Below are 21668 nucleotides of genomic sequence, written 5' to 3'. Positions count from 1 at the left end.
GAAAATGGCTTAGCACAGCAGCACATCTTGCACATCATAGGTGTGCCAGAGAGACGGAGGGAAGCGAGGGGTTCCCATGGGTCTGGGCAATTATAGCCCGGCCAACACAACAGGAAGAATGACCGCTTTCTGAAAAATGATAACAAACATCAAACATGAAACAGAAATGAAACTGCCTCCGAAGACTGAGAGCTGGAGTTAGTGAGAAAAAAAGATGAGGAAACTGCTGTTTTTATTAGCCCTGTAATACAACTGACTTTTTAAACTGCAATGTACAAATACCTCTTTAATTTTAAAATTAAAAATTAAGAAACGCAGATTTTGTCACGATGTTGAAAGATCTAAAATGGTCTAAAGTATACATCATTTTCTCCAACTAGTATTGTTGATTTCTGTCAATTCTTAGAACTTTCAGTGATTCTGAGACCAATCATACTAAATGCTTTTCTTGTAGCACAGTTTATTAACTGCTACAGTACGTGATTCACTAGAGAAATACTTTGGACAAGCAGCAATTCTAAAGTCTATTTAAGACCTCTCTTTAAATATAGGACTTTATTTATTTATTCCCCCAAGAATATATATTCGGATACCTTTTAGAAAAGCTTATATTATTTGCAACTCTTGGGTTAACTCCAAATGTTGATATTTTGAATGGTGACAGTAGAGGTGAACTTAATTGATGGTAGAAGTGAACTTAATTTAAGTTTGACTGTCAAATAATACAAATGGACAAACTGAAAGGCTACCTCCTGGAAAAACATACAAAGTACTAAACATGCAAAAGAAAACAGGAAACAATCTTATCTGCAAGAACCAACCTGCAACTTTTTAAAAGTCACATTTTTGTGTGTACAAATCCACCAACTAAATATAATCGAATTAACATCCTTCTGCACAGTCAAAACCCAGAACCTCATTCCAGAAAAAAATGCTTCAAAGCACGAGATTAAAAACCATGATCAGGGCCGGCGCCGCGGCTCACTAGGCTAATCCTCCGCCTAGCGGCGCCGGCACACCGGGTTCTAGTCCCGGTTGGGGCACCGGATTCTGTCCCGGTTGCCCCTCTTCCAGGCCAGCCCTCTGCTGTGGCCAGGGAGTGCAGTGGAGGATGGCCCAGGTGCTTGGGCCCTGCACCCCATGGGAGACCAGGAAAAGCACCCGGCTCCTGGCTCCTGCCATCGGATCAGCGCGGTGTGCCGGCCGCAGCGCGCTGGCCGCGGCAGCCATTGGAGGGTGAACCAACGGCAAAAAGGAAGACCTTTCTCTCTGTCTCTCTCTCTCACTGTCCACTCTGCCTGTCAAAAAAAAAAAAAAAAAAAAAAAAAAAAAAAAAAAAACCATGATCAACTACATCAGAATCTACTGAATTTTTAAAAAATTCATGAAGCTCTTCTCATAATAAAAATGATTCACCTTCTTTGCTCTTCCAGCAGTACAACGGACTATGCTGATCTACAACATACAGTTGTTCAATTTCACTTATAGACTGTGCGACAGACTCGTAAATAATTAAAGAACTATCACAAAGGCTTAGAGTATTAAAATCCCATTTGTTACTACAGCTTACACTGCACACCCACATAAATTAGACAAGAAACAGTGGGAGATACAGCAACCAAGGAAAATCCCAATAGTTATCAGTGAGTACCCACATGTGAGGGAATGAGAGAGACGGGCATGAGACAAAACACTTACCAAGGAATACAAAATGCACGGGTATGGGAGAGAGGGTAAGAAGGCGGTGTGGTAGGCCTGCCAAGTTTAAGACATGAAAACAGTTCATGAACAACATAACATAGTGAAATGACTGGGAACTAAATTACAAAATTATAAATTCAGAGGAGAAAATAATAAAGAGCTTAAAAGTAGGACTTAAACTGGGTCTTAAAGTAGAAGAGCATTTGGGGGCCAGCGCTGTGGCACAGAGGATTAAAGCTCTGGGCCTGCGGCGCAAGCATCCCATATGGGAGCCGGTTCTAGTCCCAGCTGCTCCTCTTCTGATATAGCTCTCTGCTACAGCCTGAGAAAGCAGTAGAAGATGGCCCAAGTCCTTGGTCCCCTGCACCCACATGGGAGTCACAGAAGAAGCTCCTGACTCTTGGCCTTAGATCGGCACAGCTCCAGCTGTTGCAGCCATCTGGGGAGTGAACCAGCAGCTCTGTAACTCTTTCAAATAAATAAAATAAATCTTCTTTTTTAAAGAGCATTTGAAGAGATGAGAAAGATGAATGCTACTCCTTACCTCTAGGTTTTGTTATATATTAAAGAAAATATAATAAAAATTCTAAAAGATACGTAATCTAAGAGACTATCACCCAGCAAAGGAAAAATAAAGTAGTAAAGAAAGGAGAAATTGTCCTCAACCTAAAACAAAAAACTGACCCAACTCACATCTATCTATGTGTATCCTATATTAATAAATGTTTACAGTATTTCAGTTGGACTTACTCTGTTATTTCAGAGAGAATAAAAGCATTATTATTCCATGTCCACAATGAGAAACTGACAAAAGAGGTCAACCACACTTGGCGACAAAGTTATATGACAGCTGCTGGTATCTCCTGATTCCCAATCTTATAATTAACATATCCATAATACTACACTATACTTTACAGTCTTAATCTATTAAGAGTTTTACACTGGACTTGTTAGAGTATTATCAACCTCAGTATCCTACATCAACCAAAAACAGGGTGCTTATAGACATTATTTTTTAAAAAAAGATTTTTTTTAAGATGTACTTATTTATTTGAAAGGCAGAGTTACAGAGAAAGAGAGGGAGAGACACAGAGAGATCTTCCATTTGCTGGTTCCCTCCCAAAATGGCCACAATAGCCAGAACTGGGCAAGGCTGAAGCCAGGAGGCAGGAGCTTTATCTGGGTCTCCTATGTGGGTGCAGGGGTCCAAGCACTTGGGCCATCCTCTGCTGCTTTGTAAGGCTCATCAGCAGGGAGCTGGATAGGAAGTGGACCAGCTGGGATTCAAACCAAAGCTAGATGAGATGCCGGTGCCATAGGGCCAGCCTCAAAAATATCAGCTTTAAGGAATTATGCTGTAACGCACAACAGTCCATGGGTCTCAATTAAGATCACAAAACGGTATCATCAAAACTGAGATCTGTTACTATACTCTGTGCTTCCTCTAGCCTACTGGACATTCTGATGGTTAGAGAAGACAGCAGTGCTTAGGTCAAAGTCATAGTTCCGAGGAGTTCACACCCAGAAGTTTTACAATGTTCTATCGAAATTATTCTGGCTGTAAGCTGACAGTTACACAAATAGGGATTGAAAACAAGGTAAAAAGCATAATATATATAAATGAAACACTATAAAAATGACATTCATGAAATCCACAAGTTACGTCATAAGAGGGTACTTCAAGAAATTTGTTGGAAAACAGAATTCAAAGGTAAGTTTAGGGGTGGGTGTCTAGCCTAGCGGTTAAGATGCCCATGTCCCACATCAGGGCACCTGGTTCAATACCTGGTTCTGGTTCCTGACTCCAGGTTCTGCTGATGCAGACTGCAGCAGGCAGTGGTGATGTGACGGCTCAAATAATGGTGTTTTCCACCCACATAGAAGACACAGACTGCATTCCTGGCTCCCAGCCTCAACCCAACACAGCCCTTGATGTTGTGGGCATTTGGGGATTGAGCCAGCAGATGGGATTTCTCTGTCTCTGAAATAATCTCATTTAGGTGCAAAAAAATTTTGAAACCCATGTACTACTTTTCTATAATATATATTTTTCCTAAACCTTTTGAAGACTCCTTGCAAGGATGTATTTCAAAACATTTTTGCACTAAAGCAAAACTATCTTTTATAATTCCATTTTCCATGGACTTCTGAAGTATCCTCAGATGAATACTGATCACAAAGTTATTAGGAACACTCTCAGAAATTATAATGCTATCTCGTTAGTTTTTGACAACTGTAAATGGCACATTTACTGAGCACTGTATCCCAGACTAGATCACTACTCATCACAAACTGAAAACCAGGAGTCCAGCATTTAGGTCCCTTATCTTCTCATTTCCTTTTGCTTTCCCACACCCTAATTCAAAAGATTCCTGTGCTCTTCCATAACATTCCCACTGGAAACACCCCTAAGCAACAGTCAAGTGCTCCCTTCTTCCACAGGATTCACAACTGAATGAAGTGATCCCATTTACTTGGTACACAGAAGGGTCTAACAGTTCTCCCTTTGAATATCGTTCCGTGTGTCTACAGGTCATTGTGAAGAGTAGAGGAAGGGAGTTCTGAAAGGAGGCACAAGAGAGCCAGACAACCTTCCATCCCCAAATGCAGTTGTAGCCTAATAATGAAGAGCAATGGACCCAGAGGAGAGGACCAGCCTTAATCCCAATTCTGTCAGAGAATACCTTGACAAGTGTCTGAGGACGATGACGATGAAAAGACAAAGTAGTAGCAGTAGTTGCTGTTACCAGAAGCACTAGTACAAGAAGTGGAGGTGAAAGTAACGGTGGGAAGGTGATGGCACTAAGAGTAAGACTGAAAAACTGGTGAACATCTGAGGAAGGCTGCAATGTGCAAAGGTTTCCTGGATTCTGGTAATGACAAAGGATAAGACAAATGAGTTGTTCTATATACCACATATAGATAGATATAACTTTAAATTATATTTATTTAACCAACATTTATATAATACTTTTACTACATATGCTATTGACTGTTCTAAGCACTTTACAATTTACTTTAATCCTCCAGCAAACTTATGACACAGCTACCAATGTCATTCTCATTATGTAGATGAAGACACTGAGGCACACAGAGACCAACTCACTGAAAACACAGCTTAGTGCATGGTGGAGCCAGCATTCACACACATGTGGCCTGACCTCAAAATGCACATTCATAATCACTCTATCAAGCAATCATGCAGCTCTGGGTGGACAATTATTTCTATTTACCTTTGGATATGTTAGGTGATTTTCAGTCTGATCATTTCTCAGATTAGCATTTAAAATTATATCATCTGTATCTATTAATGAGGAAACCAATGTAGTAGCTATCAACAGCAAATCAGAACCTCAGATCAGTGTTTTATAAAATCAAAAATAAATAGTAACCAGGGCCGGCGCTATGGCATAGCAGGTAAAGCCACTGCCTACAGTGCCAGCATCCCATACAGGTGCTGGTTCAAGACCCAGCTGCTCCACTTTTGATCCAGCTCTTTGCTGTGGCCTGGGAAAGCAGTAGAAGATGGCCCAAGTGCGTGGGCTCCTGCACCTGCATGGGAGACCTGGATGAAGCTCCAGGCTCCTGGCTTCAGATCAGCTCAGCTCTAGCCTTCGCGATCATTTGGGGAGTGAACCAGCAGATGGAAGATCTCCCTCTTTCTCTGCCTCTCTGTAACTCTGCTTTTCAAATAAATAAATAAATCTTTAAAAAAAAAAGAATAGTAACACTCATTAAAGTATTTCACTGACTAGACAGGATTTTATTATTAAGCTGTTTCAATGATCATGTATCAAACTTGTTGAACTTTGGGCCAAGTTCAGTGCTGTGGTGTAGTAGATTAAGCCACTATCTTCAATGCCAGAATCCTATATGAGCACTGGTTCAAGTCCCAGCTGCTCCACTTCTTCTTCTTCTTCTTCTTTTTTTAATATTTAGTTACTTATTTGAAAGGCAAAGTTACAGAGAGGCAGAGGCAGAGGCAGAGAGAGAGAGAGGGCTTCCATCCGCTGGTTCACTCCCCAGATGGCTGCAATGGCAAGAGCTGTGCCGATCCAAAGCCAGGAGCCAGAAGTTTCTTCCAGGTCTCCCATGTGGGTGCAGGGGCCCAAGGACTTGGGCCATCTTCTACTGGATTCCAAGGCCACAAAAGAGAGCTGGACAGGAAGTAGAACAGCCAGAAATTGAACTGGTACCCGTATGGGATGACAGCACTGCAGGCAATGTTACCGGCTACACCCCAGCACCAGCCCCTCTATTCCACTTCTGATTCAGCTCCCTGCTAATGAGCTTAGGAAAGCAGTGGAGGATGGCCCAAATGCTTGGGTCCCTGCTCCTGACTCCTAACTTTGGCCTGCCCAGCCCTGGCCATGCTGTCATTTGGGGAGTGAACCAGTGGATAGAAGACCCTTCTCTCTTTCTCTCTCCCTTGCTCTATATGTAACTCTGCCTTTCAAATAAATAAAATCTTTAAAAATAAAAAAACACAACTTTGGGCCAATGAAATGTACTACAAACGATAATTAGATGGTATTTAACTTTAGTTACATTTCAGTGACAATCATATAGAGGCTATAAAAACTGCTCCAGTTTATCAAAAATTAAATTACACAATTCTATTGTTGCCACTATAAAATTTTATCAAATAGCTGAGCATAGCAATAACATTATATCTATTTAATATAAATGCATCATTGATGGCATTATTTTATTAGAGAATTACTAAATATATATTCGTAGGGGCAAGCACTTGGTATAGCATTTAAGTCACCTCTTGGGACACCCCCAACCCATATAACAGTGCCTGGTTCATTGCCAGCTACTTCCTTTCTGATCCAGCTTCCTGCCTAGGTGCACCTTGGGTGGCGGCAGGTGATGGCTTAGATACTTGCATGTCTGCCACCCACATGGGAGACCCAGAGTTGTTGGTTCCTTGGGTTCAGCCTGTCTCAGCCATGGCTGCTGCAGGCATCTGGGGAGGTAACCAGTGGATAGAAGATCTCTCTGGCCCTCTCCATCTCTGTTTCTGTCTTTCAAATAAAATGAAAACACAAATTATACAAATAGCATTCCCTAAGGAATACACATCAGTTCTTTCCAAATTTATCAGCATAAAATTATATTTGTAGTACTATTCTAAACTACTAGATATATTGGAGACACTACTAAAAGTTGATTATAATTTTATGAAGGATCTGGGATCAAACCAATTCAAATGTTATAGAATCCAATTAAAACAACAAAATCAAATATACTCTTTGGGGATATAGAACAAAAACCAAAACACTACCAGACTTTTGGAACTCTAATTAGCATTAAGCAATAAATTAAATTTTGAAACAATGCCCAGAAGTGTTAATGTTATAAGTGACTCTTCTCCATAAAGAAAAATTTACGCAAAATAAGCATGTCTTACAAGCCAATTCAAACAGTTTTAGGGTGAAAATAAAAGCCATCTGAAGACAACTTTATGGTCTCATAATTTTTAAAGTACTAGGAGAAATTTTTATGTCAGTATAAAAACATTAATTAAAGAAAATATGAAAATAAAAATAAGACAAGAAAAATTAATGAAACACTTCTGGAACAAGAAGCAAGGTCAGGTTCTAATTAATTGAAGATGAACACAGGAAAAAAAAAGACAGATTGCATTGCAGAAAATCACTCATACAGAGTAATCATAAAATATTAGGTCCCATGTACAATACTAAAAGCATACTGAGTTTAGAACACATTTTTCCATGCGAAGTCAATGAAGACCATTCCTCAACTAGAAATACACAAAAGGTTCTTGATGGTGCAATTTACTATGCCTATTTCCAGCCCTAGGATATTTCTGTACCCAATCTCAAAATTGGAAATGGGATGCTATCTGCTCCCAACATAGCTCCATGTCTAATAGAACTTTTCATGTTCCATTACATGTCTTTTAAGCACTAATCTTATTTAGATGGAACTAAGACCACCTATACATTTCAAAACATACATTGTTTACTAGTGTTAATTGTTCAAAACATTTCCTAAGTATGAGAAAAGTGTTAGTACTTACCCTTTCATTAAACAGATTAAGTCGTATTATGTATATTCATTTTATGGATATTCTCAAAGGGTAGCCACACAATGAATACTATTCTCCCATCACTGTAAAAGCAGAGAAATGTTTTACAAAACCATATTCCCAGGCCGGCGGCGCAGCTCACTTAGCTAATCCTCCGCCTGCAGCGCTGGCACCCGGGTTCTATCCCGTTGCTCCTCTTCCAGTCCAGCTCTCTGCTGTGGCCCGGGAAGGCAGTGGAGGATGGGAATGGCCCAAGTGCTTGGGCCCTGTACCCACATGGGAGACCAGGAGGAAGCACCTGGCTCCTGGCTTTGGACTGGCACAGCACGCTGGCTGTAGTGGCTATTTGGGGTGTGAACCAACGGAAGGAAGACCTTTCTTTCTGTCTCTCTCTCTAACTCTGCCTGTCAAAAAAAAAAAAAAAAAAAAAAAAAGCCATATCCATATTCCCAAAACACTGAGCCAAAGCCCATCTACTACAAAAGAAAGTTGACAAGGCTGGCACTGTGGCATAGCAGGTTAAGCCCCAGCATCCCATATGGGTGCCGGTTCAAGTCCCGGCTGCTCCACTTCCAATCCAGCTCCCTGCTAATGTACCTGGGAAAGCAGCAGAGGATGGCCCAAGTCCTGGGGCCCCTGCACCAACATGGAGACCTGGAAGAAGCTGCTGCTCCTAGCTTCAGTCTGGCTCAATCCTGGCCTTTGCAGCCACTTCCAACCAGCAGATGGATGATTCTCTCTCTCTCTTAAAATAAATAAAATTTTTTTTTTTTTTTAAGAGAAAGTTGAGGGGCTGGCACTATGGTGCAAGCAGGTTAATGCTCTGGCCTGAAGTGCCGGCATCCCATATGGGCGCCGGTTCTAGTCCCGGCTGTTCCTCTTCCAATCCGGCTCTCTGCTGTGGCCTGGGATAGCAGTGGAGGATGGCCCAAGTTCTTGGGTCCCTGCACCCACGTGGGTGACCCAGAAGAATCTCCTGCCCAGAAGAATCTCCTGCCTTCAGATTGGTGCAACTCCAGCCGTTGCGGCCATCTGGGGAGTGAACCGGCGAATGGAAGACCTCTGTCTCTACCTCTCTGTGTAATTCTTTCAAATAAATAAAATTTTAAAAAAGTTGACACTTCCTCTGCTTCCCTATCCCCATTTGATAATATTAGGTAACACATCCCATCCAGTTTTTTAGGAATGAAAAGAGGAAAAATTAAGAATTAGATTTCCACCACCAGATTTCCACCAGATGCACAATTATAAGCAACTTAAAAAATGAGGAACTGAAACCAGTTGTCCACTTATTTCCATCAGGTTCCGTGATTTTACTTTGAGGAAAAAGGAAATTTGTTTTTAAAATTATAATAACACACATTTTGTATAACCCATACATTCAGCAAAAATACCAGTGTTACACACACAGAATCTATTAGAAAAAACACAATGGTTCCCCATTACTTGCACTTTTGCTTTCCTCCGTTTTAGGTACCCATAATCAACTGTAGTATTCAATGGGAAATTCCAGCAATAAACAATGTGAAAGTTTTAGACTGCACACTGTTCTGAGCAGTGGTGTGAAATCTTGCACCAGCCCATTCTGTCCTGCCCAGGACATGAATCATCCCTTTGGCCAACATACCTATGCTATACATGCTACCTATTGGTCGATCAGTAGCTGTCTCAGGTATCGGCTCCACTGTCACAGTACCACAGTGATTGCGTTCCAGTTACCCTTACATTATGACACAGTGCTATGTTAGCTTGCCTACATCATTCAACTCACTTAATCTCATCAAGCAGGCCATGTAATCATCTCACCTCATCACAAAAAGGGTAAATACCATCCAATAAGATATTTTGAGAAAGATCACACATTCACATAATTTTTACTATAAAATAGTTATAATTGTTCTGTTTTATTGTTGCTAATCTCTTACTAGTTACATAACATACAAATTATATTGCCCAATTTATAAGTTAAACTATCATACATATGTATGTATAGAAGAAAATATGTAAGCTTGGTACTATCTGCAGTTTCACACCATCCACTTGGGGCCCTGGAGCATACCCCCCACAAATAAGGGGTATATTTATATTATAATAGGATGCAAATTGCTAACAGTATAGACAGGTTATTTTACTCTATAATTTATATTTTGTTTCATTTAGTCTCAGTAAAGTCATTTCCACCTCTTAGTCCTATGCTTTCATTTCCCTTAAAAACATTGTATTTTCAAGTCTTATAGATAAACAAAATAATACTCATTTTCCTTTGAGGGGAAAAAACCCCTCAGCATTCATTTCTAACAGCTAACCTCTGTGCCCTGGCAGTAACACGGAAACTAAGAACCTATTCTTCTATTCTTTCTTTCCCAAGCTATCATTCCCCCACGTCACCCCCAGCACAGAAAAGGGAAGTAGAGGAGCATGCGCCACTACTTCAGCCAGTTCCTACAAACTTCTGCCCCAACTCCTCTCAGCAGCCCAAAGAGAAACCTATTACCATCACCACACATGCTGATGGATTCTGGCCATAGCAAGATGCATGAAGGACAATGCCAATGGTCCTCTTAACACACACTTAGCAGCAGTCATGCAGTGGGCAATGTCTGTAGCAGGCAGAATTCTAAGATCCAAGATCCCTGCAAAGTCCCTGGGATTGTTAATGATGGACTTTTATTCCCATGAAATCAGGTTAACTTGAAGAAAGTTGACTAAAAGAAACAAGGATTTGGCCGGCACCGCAGCTCACTAAGCTAATCCTCCGCCTTGCGGCGCCGGCACACCCAGTTCTAGTCCCGGTCGGGGTGCCAGATTCTGTCCCGTTGCTCCTCTTCCAGTCCAGCTCTCTACTGTGGCCCAGGAGTGCAGTGGAGGATGGCCCAAGTGCTTGGGCCCTGCACCCTCATGGGAGACCAGGAGGAAAGCACCTGGCTCCTGGCTTAAGATCGGTGCAGCGTGCTGGCCGTAGCAGCCACTTGGGGGGTGAACCAACAGCAAAAGGAAGACCTTTCTCTCTGTCTCTCTCTCTCTCACTGTCTAACTCTGCCTGTCAAAAAAAAAAAAAAAAGAAAAAAAAGAAAAAAAAAAAAAAAGAAGAAGAAGAAGAAGAAGAAGAAACGGGGATTATCCAGGTGAATCATCCTGAACTAACTACAAACTCTTTAAATCTGTATCTAGAAGACAAGAAAAGTCAGAGAGACTGGTGACTTAGACAGTTAGGGATGAGGGATATTCTCCAGGGATGGCTTTGAAGACGGAAGGAGCCACGTGGCAGAGAACACAGGCAACATCTACAAAGCTGAGAGTGGTTCGCAACTGACAGTCAGCAAGGAAACAAGGCTTCAGAGCTGCAAGGAATTCAGTTCTGCCAATAACCCAAGTGAGCTCACAGTGAGTTTTTCCCCCACTGCCCAAAAACTGTAGACAAGGAAAGAGCCCAGCTGACACCTGGCGACACACTGAGCAAAAAACACAGCCACACTGTACCCAAATTGTGTACATATAGTACTGTAAGCTAATAAATGGATTTTGTTCTAAGCCACAATTTTATGGTAATTCGTTATACAGTAAAACTGATAAGGAACACCTTGAAGGGAAAGGTTATAGGCTGCTATAGCTGTAGATTTCCTGATAGCAAGAGTAACCCCTCGGCGGGAAGACCTGAGGCCAAACATCAGTTTGCCTGGAAAACTAAGGAAGGGTCACTGTAATGGGGTACATGCTTGGAAGCCACGCTGTTTTCATGCCCATCATATTTACCATTACTGGACTGCAAGCAGGGTCAGCGCTGTGGCGTAGTAGGTTAAGCCTTCACCTGCGGCGCTGGCATCCCAGATGGGTGCCTGTTAGCATCCCAGCTGCTCCACTTCCAATCCAGCTCCCTGATAATGGCCTGGGACAGCAGTGGAAGATGGCCCAAGTGCTTGAGCCCCCGCACCACATGGGAGACCTGTAGGAAGCTTCTAGCTCCTGGCTTCAGCCTGGCTCAGCCCTGGTTGTTGCACGCATTTGGGGAATGAACCAGTATCTCTAACTATCTCTCTCTCTCTGACTTTCAAATAAATTAATTAAAAAAACACTGAGATCACCTGAATCAAGCTTGAAAATAAGGCATGGAAAGCATACATGTTGGTGCCGGCGCTGTGGCACAGTGGGTTAACGCCCTGGCCTGGGGCGCCGGCATCCCATATGGGTGCCGGTTCCAGTCCTGGCTGCTCCACTTCCTGTCCAGATCTCTGCTATGGCCTGGGACAGCAGTGGAAGATGGCCCGGGTGCTTGGGCCCCTGCAACCACGTGGGAGACCCAGAAGAGGCTCCTGGCTCCTGGCTTCGGATTGGCGCAGCTCCGGCCTTTGCAGCCAATTGAGGAGTGAACCATCAGATTGCAGACCTCTCTCTCTGCCTCTCCTCTTTCTGTGTAACTCTTACTTTTCAAATGAATAAAAATAAATCTTTAAAAAAATTTTTAAAAAATCATACGGCCGGTGCCGTGGCTCAATAGCCTAACCCTCCGCCTGCAGCGCCGGCACACCAGGTTCTAGTCCCAGTCAGGGCACCGGATTTTGTCCCGGTTACCCCTCTTCCAGGCCAGCTCTCTGCTGTGGCCCACGAGGGCAGTGGAGGATGGCCCAAGTGCTTGGGCCCTGCACCCGCATTGGAGACCAGGAGAAGCACCTGGCTCCTGGCTTCGGATCAGCGCGATGCGCCGGCTGCAGCCGCAGCGGCCATTGGAGGGTGAACCAACGGCAAAGGAAGACCTTTCTCTCTGTCTCTCTCTCTCTCTCTCACTAACTCTGCCTGTCAAAAAAAAAAAAATATATATATATATATATGTTCTGCTCAATATTCTTTCAAGTGATTTTTACAATTTAAAGAGCAAAGAACTATTATGAGTAATCCACAGAAATGTAGAATGACTTTACCACCAGAAATTCTAAGAATTTTCAAAATATGCTCTGAATTGAGGGACAAATTTTCACCTTAAGGACAAGAACACAAGTAAACCGGTACTCGTTCCTCCCACTTACCCACCGAAAGTATAAAGAAAGTCACATCTGTGAATAATGCTGGTGTGTACCTTTACATATGACTCAGAATAAAAATGGCATAGTAACCACTTGAAATTATTCCCTATTTCTATAATATTATGGGCATAATCAAATTTCCTTAAAGTAGGGTCAAAAGAAGAGTGGAATTCTTCCTTTTTTGAGAAACAGTCCATGCACTTAAAATTGGCAGCTAAATTTATGATTATGTCTGTATTGATAAATTCCATTTATTGAATTTATACTGCTAAATCTCAACTGTAAGATAAAACATAACCAAAAAGTTGGTCTAGTATTTACTATAAATGAAACCCAGGAATGTATTTTCCTCATCATCATGTGACTTCTTCACATTTTCACCCACTCACTTATATTCCAGATAAAACTGGCTAACACACGAAGAAAGTACGAGAATGTTATCATTTCCCATATGTTCATCGGCAAGAGTTGGCAGACATCAAATACATGAGAATTCCTTAGGAAATCCAGAAACTTCCTGTGCATATTAATAGACAGGATCACATCTGGGTATTCAAGTTCTCACAAGTCTTTTCTTCAATTTTTACTAACATACAGATACCTTCTTGAAACTCTCACCTCTGTGAGACTTGCAGAGTAGTATCACTCTTCTGGTCCTCATTTGTCTGACCACTCACTGCCTTAATTCCCACTGCCAACTCCTCGTCCTCTGCCAGACCTCAGTGTTTCCCCACGCAGGAAGAATACCCACTGTTAATAATCAATCATGTCATGGGAATTAATAGCTTTATAAGCCCTCAGGCCTTCTAATTACAAAGTCTTAGTTTCTTCATTTCATGTGTGTATATGTGGGTTTGTTTGTTTGTTTTTTGATTAAAAGACTTGGGCTCAGAGGATTTAGCAAGTAACCGTATCTAGCTAAAATTTAATACCACAGGGCTGGCGGTGTGGCATAGCTGGTAAAGCCACAGCCTACAACACAAACATCCCATATGGGTGCCAATTTGTGTCCCAGTTGTTCCATTTCTTTCTTTCTTTCTTTCTTTTCTTTTCTTTTTTTTTTTTTTTAAGATTTACTTATTTATTTGAAAGTCAGAGTTGCACAGAGAGAGAAGAAGAGGAAGAGAGAGAGAGAGAGAGAGTTTTCCATCTGCTGGTTTACTCTCCAATTGGCTGCAAGCCAAGAGCCAGGAGCTTCTTCCGGGTTTCCCACGTGGGTGCAGGGACCCAAGGACTTGGACTTTCCTCTACTGCTTTCCCAGGCCATAGCAGAGAGCTGGATTGGAAGTGGAGCAGCAGGGTCTCAAGCCAGAGACTATATGAGATGTTGGCACTGCAGGCGGCGGCTTTACCCGCTATGCCACAGCACCAGCTCCAAGTATAATCTTTTTTACGTAAGTTTGTACTTCATACATTTTCTATATTTTTTTAAAAGATGTATTTATTTATTTGAAAGGCAGAGTTACAGAGAGAGGTAGAGACAGAAAGAGAGAAGTCCTCCATCCATTGGTTCACTCCCCAAATGGCTGCAATGGCTGGAGCTGAGCTGATCCAAAGCCTGGAGCCAGAAGCTTCTTCCAGGTCTCCCACGTGGGTGCAGGGGCCCAAGGACTTGGGTCATCTTGCTTTCCCAGGCCACAGTAGAGAGTTGGGTAGGAAGTGGAGCAGCCAGGACTTGAAACAGCACCCAAATGGGATCCAGCACTGCAGGTGGAGGCTTAGCCCGCAACATCACAGTGCCAGCCCCTGTATTTCTATAATAAAGAAAAAATAGGGGCCAGCATTGTGATGCAGTGGGTAAAGCCGCAGAGAGGTATCCCATATGTGTGCTGGTAGGTGTCCTGGCTGCTCCACTTTCAATCCAGCTCCATGCCAACAGCCTGGGAGAAGTAGCAGAAGATGGCCCAAGTGTTTGGGCCCCTGCCACCCACATGGGAGACCTTGATGAAGTTCTTGCTCCTGGCTTCAGCCCAGGGCTTTCTGGGGCAGTGAACCAGCAGATGGAAGTGCATTCTCTTGCATGTGCTTGCTCACTCTCTCTGTAACTATGACTTTCAAAATAAATACATCCTTAAAAAAAGAAAAATACATTCCAAGAAATGTTCCTATCCAGACTCACTTCTCCATTTCTATTCAAGCATTCTAGTTCAGACTCTCCTAAGTCCTACACTGCCCTTTGTGAAGGTCATTGAGCAATAGCGCACACATACAGCTTCCAGAAGTGGTTTTGCATTGCCTATAATCGTAAAATAAGCCTACCCTGACAGCTTTTAAGGGACTTACATAATCTAGACCCTACCCTACCATGCAAAAGTATTACACGGTACCTAGAATCAAATTGTTCAAATAATGGCTCCATCACTTACCAGCTGTGTGGTCCTATTAAAGTTACTTTAATATCTAGGTACCCAAGCTATGCATTTGCAAAAGGAGGGCTAATAATACCTCATAAAGCTAGCAGGTTTGTAATAATGGGACTAGTACCTAGTAGGAGATCAACAAAAAGGTGCTATTATTCCTTTATAATCCTACACACAATCTCTGCTCAAGGCTGCTTGCCTACTGTCACAAATACTCCCCTGACTCAGTGTTTCCCATACTCAGAATAACCTCTGCCAATCTTCCATTGCTTCAAGCTCTTGCAGCTCTCTGAGATCTACACAGGACAGACTACCCTGCTTTGCACACCCTCTTCCTCATGGCTCTCACGGCAGATGAAGTAATAGTTTAATATCTCACAACTTGCAGGGCTGCAGGTTCTTTGTGCTAGCTTCTCTGAGGCTCCACCCATCTATTAGAATGGATTGAAGATGGAAACTGGGTCCAATGCTTCTGTCCCCCGATACATTTAGTTTCTTGTTTAGACAAGATGTGCGATATAAAATAATTGTTTTAGTCTTTCTTTTCCAGCCAGACTACAATCTTCTTGTCAGGAATATATTATGTTTTCTTTGTAATCTTCAAAATACCTAGCACAGTGCTACTGGCACACTGCACATTCAGAAAAATATCTCATTGAAGGATACATTTCACATAGCAACCCAGGAAAGTACCAAATTTCTAAGTAGAAAGAATAGGTACATTAAAAAAAAAATCCGAATAAAGACCTGATGATAAATAGAAGGCTACTTCAAAAGGTTAGCGGAAAATAGAATTAAAAGATGTTTATTTTGGTGCAAAAAAATTTGAAATCTGTGTAGTTTTTCCATAATACACATTTCCCATGTACATTTTGAAGACCTCCTCATATGCATGATTAAAATAAGTTAAAACTACTTACTCCAAATCTGGCATACTAGTAATAATTCTGGTAGGCATCTCCCTCACTCCCCAAGATTATCTATTTGAAAGGCAGAGCAAGAGGCCGGCGCTGCGGCTCAATAGGCTAATCCTCCGCCTTGCGGCGCCGGCACACCGGGTTCTAGTCCTGGTCGGGGCACCGGATTCTGTCCCGGTTGCCCCTCTTCCAGGCCAGCTCTCTGCTATGGCCCAGGAGTACAGTGGAGGATGGCCCAAGTCTTTGGGCCCTGCACCCGCATGGGAGACCAGGGGAAGCACCTGGCTCCTGGCTTCGGATCAGTGCGATGTGTCGGTCGCAGCGCGCCGGCCGCGCCAGCCATTGGAAGGTGAACCAACAGCAAAAAGGAAGACCTTTCTCTCTGTCTCTCTCTCTCACTATCCACTCTGCCTGTAAAAAAAAAAAAAAAAAAAAAAAAAAAAAAAAAAAAAAAGAAGCAGAGCAAGAGACAGACAGCCTGATCTCCTCTCATTCCCCAAACAGCCACAACAGCCAAGTCTGGGCCAGGCTGAAGCCAGGAGCCAGGAACTCCCTTGGTGTCTTCCTCATAGGTGGTCGAGGCCCAGGTACTTGGGCCATCTTCTGCTGCCTTCCCACACAGGCTCAAAGTAAACTGGATTGGAAACAGAGTAGCTGAACTGGCACTTAATGCCAGCATCACAGGCAGCAGTTTAACACACAACTCAATCCAGTTTCTCACACAGGTGACAGGAACCCAGGTTCTTGGGTCATCACTGTTGCCTCTCAGGTCTGCATTAGCAGGAAGCTGGAGGCAACAGGAAGAGCTGCAAATCAAACCTAAGCACCCTGAGATGGCATGCAAGCATACTAACTGCCAGGCCAAATGCCTGCCCCACTCGTTCTGCACACTCCTAAAATTCAAGTTCTTATTACTTTCTCCATTCTTGAAAGACTCCCTTCTACAGAAGAATGGAGAACACTATACCCTATATACAACAAGAACATACTTATTAGACTGAAACAGCCATGAGGAAACAGTGCAACTTCTAACGGTACAAAATCAATACTAGCAGGTAAGCGCCAGGCCTATCAGGCACAAAATACACTGAGTATATTCAACATTAAGTTTTTGCTACATTTCTGTTAACTTGAAGCAATTGGTTCCCTTGTTCTGGAACATATTATTGAAAGGTTCTAGGCCCTGAGATATTTAGAAGGTATTTACTTAGCACTTCTAAGTGCTATTTCTTTATTAGTCACATTTGCCCAAGAGTATGCGTTTTGAGACCAGGGACACACAAAACATCAAAAAGTTCTCATTCATCACATCTCAAACATCTCCAGTTTCCAAGGAACATTTAAATATCCAGCAGTTTAATTCTCATAAATTTACCAGGATGTATTCAATCAAAATCTAGAAGTAAAAGCCTTGCTTGTGAGAACTTGCTCAAGTGTTATAAGATTAAGGCAGTGTTAACATGAACAAGTACCTGACAGTGAGTGTTTCCTTAAATTTTGTGTTCTAGGTGCCTCTTGGCCTCACCCTAGTTCTGACCCTGTGTACAACCAGGAATATTTTTTAAATATCCTACAATGGACAAGACAGTCCCCCATAACAAAGAAGTATCCAACAAGAAGTATCCACTCAAACTGTCAACAGTGCTAAAAATGAAAAGTCCTGGTTCCAAACAAAAGAATATTGAGTTAGAATCCTGGCTCTCTCATCAGCTATGTGAACTTCAGCAAGGACGTCTCTGAAATAGTTTCCTCCTGTGTAACCAGCATATCATACTTGAACTGAAAGTCTGTTAGGAGGATAAACTGAGACAGAAGCCCTTAGCACACAGCAGACACCCTACAAACATTAGTTACCATTCTCCCGTGAAAAATCTTCTCTAAAGAGATAGGGCTCTGGCTCTCCCAAAGGCTATTTCAAAATGTTAATGAACCACAATTTGGCTTATTTCTGCATCTCTTATCAAAGTCTAAGTAACTAGGAACAGGCATTTGGCACAGAGGTTAAGCTACCACTTGGGACACCCACACCCCTTAGCAGAGTGCCTGGCTCTAACCCAGGCCACTTGGCTTCTCATCCAGCTTCCTGCTGATGTATACCCTGGGAAGCAGCAGACAATGGCTCAAGTACTGGAGTTGCTGCCACCCACTTGGGGCATCCAAATTGAGCTCCTTGCTCCTAGCTTTGGCCTGGCTGAAGCCCAGCTGTTTAGGGACATTTTGAGAACAAACCAACAGATGGATTTCTCTCTCTTTCAAATTAAATTAAAATAAAAAGTAAAAATTTTTTGAAGTATAAAGAACTTGAAGGCAGACTTGGTATCCTCAGCCTCTAGCAAGGTGGGCAAATGAGCTCTAAGTAACTATCTGCTACAATGAAGCATACATTGCATTGTGGTGAATTACAAAGAATGCAAGAAAACGTAATTCTTGCCCTGGAGAAATTTAAAAATATTAAGACATATCTAACTACAAAATATATAGGTGGATCAAACAAAAAGCTAATTGATCGATGGGTAAAACACATATAAATAGCTGAGGTCAACTAGTGTGATGTAGATTTTACAATTAAATATACTGAAAAGGAAAGGCATATTCTTAGTTCCTATGTATGGACAGCTAGTAGCTTCTGAAGGCAATGAAACAATACTTAAAGAACAAACATGAAAATGACAAGTGCTATCATTTGTCCTTTTAGCAACACTTAGCTAAATTTCTTAATTCCAATGATGGCAGCACATTTTAACAGGCTCAAGGACCATTTTAAGCAATTTTCAAAACCACATTAGATTTTAATGGAAGCTTATCAAATTCCTAACTTCCACAACCCATCTTAATTATCCTAAATGGTCTGAGACAGAATAAAGACCAAAAGGGCTGATGCCTAAATGTCTGAATACTTTGCTAAAAAGGCTGAGCTCAAGCACACCCAGAGTATGCTAGAAGCAACTTTTAAAATGCACAAATGTAACAATTATTTTTAAACCGACAATTTTAGAAAAATATCAGTTCCTATCTAAAGCCTATATAAATACAAGACACTGGCTCTGCAACTGTCAGCAGAGTTTTAAGATCCCTTTCTGAAGCAATAGTCTCCCTCTGTTTGGTTTGGTATCTTAATTTGCCTTTAGTTTCAAAGCTAAGTTTGCCAACACTATTTCTCTCAAAACCTCAGGAATTCCATTACCAGTTTTAAGTTAAATTAAAGGAAAATAGACGCATTCAACCCATGACAGAAGTATGCACAAAATGTTTGTTGATACTCATAAATAGACTGAGAAATTTAGACACGTCTGAAGGACAACGGCCGTACAGTCAGCTCTGTTTTGCTCTACCATGGAAGCAAATAGAGAGAATTATTGTTACGTCTTCAAGTGCAACCAGCACTAGATAACTGTAAACTAACAGGGATATAACAGAGCACTCTTTAAGCCAGGGCTCCTGTGGGAAGAATGGTTACAGTACTCAAAAAAATCCATATGGAGTCAAGATGTTGCTATCTTCTCCCCAAAAAACAACCCTTAAAATGTCCTCCACACTGTTCGCCTACCTGCCTCCAATGTAAGATTTTTTTAAAAATAAACTATAAATGTTTACTCTACAGATGGCTGATCCCTAGAAACCTTTTCCATTCCATTTCCTCTTTCTCAGACTCTATAAATCTTGCTGACAATGACAGACATTCTCAATTTTCATACCTCCCCATTACCTCCTTCAAGATACATTCATCTCAACTCACCTGTATCCCAGGTACCAGGATCCTCTGGATGGAACTAGTAATTTCTTTTCCCATTTCCTGCTCCTTTCCTAAGCTCGGCCTAGCACTGAAGAGAAGCAACAAACAGAAACAGAAAAGAAAAAAAAATACTTATATTCATCCTAGTAGTAACTCACGTTCTTTCACCCTTACCTCATGCACTTCCCTTCTCCAGGTACTGTTTCTCAGGTCTTACCCTAACCTCAGTGGAAGTCACAGCCAATGCCCTAAATCCTGGGTATATTCAGTTCCCTAACAGGGCTGCAGCAGGATGAATGCATTTCCACCAATGGTTAGAATGTAATGCAATACAATGGCTTAAAATTTTTATGGCCTGACCTGGTAAGTTAAATACCATTTGTACATAAGTTATTGGAAAAATAGATGCCTAATTCCAAGTTCCTTTTTAGTTTTAAACTCCCTATTTCTCCAACCCCAGCCACTGGCCAAAAGTCTATATAAGTATAATTTGTTCATAAGATGAAGGTTTCCTATATAAAACAGTTAAGTTATAGTAAGTGCTGGTAATTAAAATAATACGTTTTTGACAAAGGGAATGCCAGTTGCTTTGTACAACCTGGAGTGATTAGTGCTTGCAACCTTATAACAAAATCTAAAAAAAAAAAAAAATCTAGTTATAAACAGCATATAACCAATTAGTGATCATTCTTTTTGAAAGAGTACCTTACAAAAACTAACATTTTAACTTTGGAAGCTACTACACCAAGCAACCTGGCAATATCCATCAAAAATGTCAATGTCTATCCATTGATAAGGAAATTCCCCCTGTAAAATTTAAAGTGCCGATATATTTGCCTAAGTGTGAAATATGCATATGATATTCATTATTTAAAAAGCCGAAGCATTATTTAAAAAGCTGAAGATAAGAAATAAGCTTAATATCCACCAAAAAGGAAATTTATAGTACATTCCATACAACAGATACTCTGCAGCCATTAAAGAGAATGTTTTCAAAACGTAAGGGAAAGACAGAAAACTTGCTGGGAGTGAGGGGTTGTGGGGGTGGGGGGAGACCTGGTCAACACGGGGAAAGAGACTTGCTTTTCACAACCCACCACTCTGGATCTTTCCATTTTAGAACATGCTGCACATATTATCCATTTGTTAAAAATGGCTGATTTTAAAAATTGTTAAAGAATTTAAACTATTCTCTTGATCCTTTCAATCATTAATAGTTCTACTCCGTCATCTGTAAGCAATGTTAATTATGACTAAAAAATCTAGGATACCAGAGGTAACCAATAACCAATAAGGGTAGAAAACTTATTTTGCCGTCAGTGTGAAATACAACTATAGCAACATTGTATTCATCAAAATAAAATATAATTGGTGAAGAATGTATCTTCCCTAAAGTAACTTTTATTACAGAAATAAAATTGATGCAATATAACTTTATCAGCACTCTACACATTATGCTTCACCAAAGAAGCAAACTATCGGGCTAAAAGTCCTGGTCAAGGCCTAGATCTCAAATGGCTAACATGCACCAGAAATATTTTTGAAAAGAATCAAAAAGGTACCAAAATCATTTGACTTCAAAAGGCAGTTAAAGAGGCCAGCGCTGTGGCATAGCAGGTAAAGCCGCCACCTGCAGTGCTGGCAACCCAGTTGAGCGCCGATTAGATCCAGCTCCCTGCTAATGTGCCTGGGAAAGCAGTGGAGGATGGCCCAAGACTTGGGCCCCTACACCGGCATGGGAGACCTGGAAGAAGCTCCTGGCTCCTGGCTTCGGATCTGCGCAGCTCCGGCCGTTGTGGCCACCTGGGGAGTGAACCAGTAGATGGAAAATCTTTCTCTCCCTCTCTGCCTCTCCGTAACTCTGCCTTTCAAATAAATTTT

At 41.7% G+C, this 21668-nt stretch overlaps 1 protein-coding gene across 9 annotated transcripts in view; it reads right to left on the bottom strand.

Annotated features, from left to right (window-relative positions):
- The window catches only part of FRS2 (fibroblast growth factor receptor substrate 2), a 121940-nt gene that overhangs the window by 76623 nt on the left and 23649 nt on the right, over positions 1–21668 (bottom strand). For 4 of the 9 annotated variants that reach the window (XM_051845655.2, XM_070052607.1, XM_070052611.1 and 1 more), the window contains exon 2: positions 19791–19875. The exons of 4 other annotated variants lie outside the window; for them this stretch is intronic. The gene's annotated coding sequence lies outside the window, so the exon portion shown is untranslated. Of the gene's footprint in view, positions 1–7750; positions 7843–19790; positions 19876–21668 lie in introns of all 9 variants that reach the window. One more of the 9 variants, XM_051845660.2, reaches the window with a different exon arrangement.

The sequence above is a fragment of the Oryctolagus cuniculus genome, chromosome 11, assembly GCF_964237555.1.
Source record: "Oryctolagus cuniculus chromosome 11, mOryCun1.1, whole genome shotgun sequence".
NCBI lineage: Eukaryota > Metazoa > Chordata > Mammalia > Lagomorpha > Leporidae > Oryctolagus > Oryctolagus cuniculus.
Note: the sequence above shows the minus strand (reverse complement) of the source record. Positions and strands in the feature narration are given on the sequence as shown.